The sequence below is a fragment of the Pinus tabuliformis genome, chromosome 5_1 (genome assembly GCF_031772625.1).
Source record: "Pinus tabuliformis cultivar Carrire ecotype Pingquan chromosome 5_1, CPIR1, whole genome shotgun sequence".
In the NCBI taxonomy this organism is placed as follows: domain Eukaryota; kingdom Viridiplantae; phylum Streptophyta; class Pinopsida; order Pinales; family Pinaceae; genus Pinus; species Pinus tabuliformis.
This window is the reverse complement of record NC_142305.1, coordinates 468,867,539-468,871,167: the sequence shown is the minus strand read 5'-3', so window position 1 is coordinate 468,871,167 and position 3,629 is coordinate 468,867,539.

Genomic DNA, 3,629 nt, shown 5'->3' with positions numbered 1-3,629 from the left:
TTTATGGATGAGTGCCATTGGAGTAGTTGGTCTAGCTCTAAACTTACGTGCCTATGATTTTGTTTCCCAGGAGATCCGTGCAGCAAAAGGTCCTGAATCAGAGACTTTCTACGCAAAAAATATTCTCCTGAACGAAGGTATTCGTGCTTGGATGGTGGCTCAAGATCAGCCTCATGAAAACCTTATATTCCCTGAGGAGGTCCTACCCCGTGGAAACGCTCTTTAATGTAACTATAACTTTAGCTGGTCGTGATCAAGAAACCACTGGTTTCGCTTGGTGGGCCGGTAATGCCTGACTTATCAATTTGTCAGTAAAATTGCTTGGGGCTCACGTGGCTCATGCCAGATTAATTTTATTCTGGGCCGGAGCAATGAACCTATTCGAAGTGGCTCATTTCGTACTAGAAAAACATATGTATGAACAAGGATTGATTCTGCTTCCCCATCTAGATACTCTAGGATGGGGAGTCGGTCTTGGTGGGGAAATCGTGGACACTTCTCCATATTTTGTATCTGGGGTACTTCACTTAATTTCTTCTGTGGTTTTAGCTTTTGGTGGTATTTATCATCCACTCATAGGACCCGAAACTTTAGAAGAATCTTTTCCATTCTTTCCTATGTATGGAAAGATAGAAACAAAATGACCACAATTTTGGGTATTCACCTAATCTGGCTAGGTGTTGGTTCTTTTCTTCCAGTGCTAAAAGCTTTGTATTTTGGAGGATGTGTGTGTATGATTACCTCTTTCATTTACTAGAGAAACAGGAGTGCCAGCCTGGCCTATTCGTTAAGGTGTAAAATGAACCATAATTGCACCTCAGATCTCCCTCATGAACAAAGATGAAATTATATGGATGCACCCTCGCCTAATGAAAGGAGGTCAACTCGGTGGTTCGATTCATCGGTCGGTTGAGCCATTTTAGCAACTAATGGTTCTCTAATGAATGATAAAGGAAAACCTAAGCCTTTTGCTAATGGGAAGCCCCTTCTGGAACATGGTGTGAAAGGGGTGGGGATAGGATCCTTTTTCTTCATTAAGACAGTAGCACCCTCCTTATTTGCATAACCTAAGCAAGGCAACGTTAAGTGCTTCCTGAATCCACGAACTTCACCACATGGATTGATTGCATGGAGGGATCACCTGGTTATGCTATATCAATTTCACTTCACAGTTAGAAAGCTAAGTTGCGGGAGGGAGAGATCGTTTGAACTGATGGATTCATTACATTATCCAGTCGTTGGAGAAGCATAAGTAATAGCATAAGCAAATTCATTCAATTAAGGTCCCCAAGGGTATAGGTAGGGTATAGGTGTGGTAACTTTCATTATATCTGATATGATTCATAGTGTAACATATTTTCCTTGCCCCCCGGAGGGAACAAGCGGCTTCGCACCTTAATGGGCCCATAATGAAATCCAGGCCTTATGTGTACCCTGTCCTATCCGGTCCTGTGGTCAATCAATCATTCTGTCAAACCTGCCCCACCCCTGTTCCCAATATTTCCTCAGTAGTCGTTGTTTTAATCTAGCCATTGTCTCACCAAATGATAGCCTCTCCACATGGGTTCGTGTTCGTTCGACCAGCCTCGTCGATTTAGCTCCATCAAGCCTAACGTCTAGCCACCCCAGGCAAGATCCAAAGTTTCTATTCGGATCGAGTGAGGGTAGGGATGACTAATAAAAGCAAAATGGATGTACAGAGGAAGTTGAATCCTATGTAGTGAAGGATGTTGGATTGTTTCTATCTGGTTACTTGGCTCCTAATGAGAAGTTGGATTGTTTAGTTAAGATTGGTCCCCTGCTCACTTTCTTGCTATTCGATGGTAACACCCAACTATAATAGGTAGTCATCTCCTTCTGTACCCAACTACAATTCTAGCCCTCTGTCCTTCATTGCCACCGTGTATTAGCTGGCAAACCAAACCCCCGGTTGGGAGGCAGGTTCAACTATCAAACTACCTCCCTCCCCAGTATTCGGCCGTCCGAGAGCTCAACTAGTTCAATTTCTTTCTCGCACACAGAGATAGGATTCTAGGGGAATGATTTAGCTTTCTTTCAGGAAGGCGGAAAAATCCAATGAAGAGCCATCCCCCACCCTTGGTAGGACGAGGGTTCACCGTGGTAATAGTATACTAATCGAAATTCAAGGAAGGAAGGCAGGACCTGAGAAGAAGCTAGTCGATGGTAACAGCTCCGGTGCTTGGAAGGCCAATAACTTCATAATGATGGATTGGGACAATAACTTCCTTTCACGTGCAGGAGGTGATGGTCCAGCTCAGGTTACCCACCCAGCATGCAGAAGCAGCCATACTGAACCCCAACTAGAGTTATCTAGGGCCATTGTTCGCATCTTTATTTCCTGCTGGAGCCCCCGGTAGTTAGTCTCATCCGATCGATCCATCCTGAACTACCATCCTTTGTCACCCAGCTAGGCTAGCCCCCAAGTTCTATACCCCAGGTGAACAAGATCCTTTGTTTCTATCCTGATCGATGCTTTGTTTCAGGTGTGTGCTATAACAATCAGGATGGAAAGTGAACAAGAACAACTGTTGCCCCAAGACGAAGTTCGGGTACCTCTTTCGCCCTACCGATTGATTCTCGGAAGGAGGGATGCTCGAACAATTCATGGCCCTCCCAGAGAAGAGAAATATCCGGTAAACTATGCTTTATACCATCCAAATAATCAGATGGAAACATATTCTATATGTAACATACTATATTGTACCTTTCTAATAGCTAGTCGACCGAGCAAGGACCAGTAGGGGCTTGCTTGATGCTAGGAAAGCAAGGACCCGGAGGGGCTTGCGCTTCCTAGTGCAAGGAATTTATTGCTTGCTTGACGTTAGGAAAGCAAGGACCGGTAGGGGCTTGCTTGACGCTAGGAAAGCAAGGAACTTTAGTTGCTCGACCACCGGGAGAGGACCGGCAACGGGGCTCGACCACCGCCCCCCCACCCAATAAGTAAATTGAAACTTTAGTTGCTCGACCACCGGGAGAGGACCGGTAGGGGCTCGACCAACGCCCCCCCACCCAATAAGTAAATTGAAATTTATTGCTTGCTTAACTTTAGGAAAGAAAGGGTCTTACCCCGGTGGGAAGAGAGCGACAACATTGGATTGTGAAGTGTTTATTGGCTGGTGCCCCGTAGCATAGCAATGTATTGCTCCTCGTCGGGGAAGGAAGGGAGGGGAACAGAACAAACTATCTTGCCTCCGGAGTTAACAACTATCTAAATTACCCATCCGTTGAGGGAGAGCTATAATTGTAGTTGATGGAAAGCATCCTCTAATCTTAGGCTGGATTGTGAGAAGAGATCCAGCCACCTAATCTTTGGATTGAATCCCCGGTGGGAGGAAGAGAAATGTACACTATGAATGAAACTCCCTTCCTCTCCCCAAAGCAATAAAGTTGGGGCAACTCTTTTGGTAGTTCACCTCGTTCTCGGCCAGCATCTATTCATGATCGAGATTGAGGGGTCCTTTGCAAGTTCTCCTTGCCGTAACAACTTGCCTGGGGGTTAAGCCTATCTATAGTTTAACTACTCGACCTATCCGATGGCTATAGATTGAAACTTCACCGTCTTGGCTGGCCTAACTTCCATCCGGGGGTGAAGTCTAATATCATTTTTG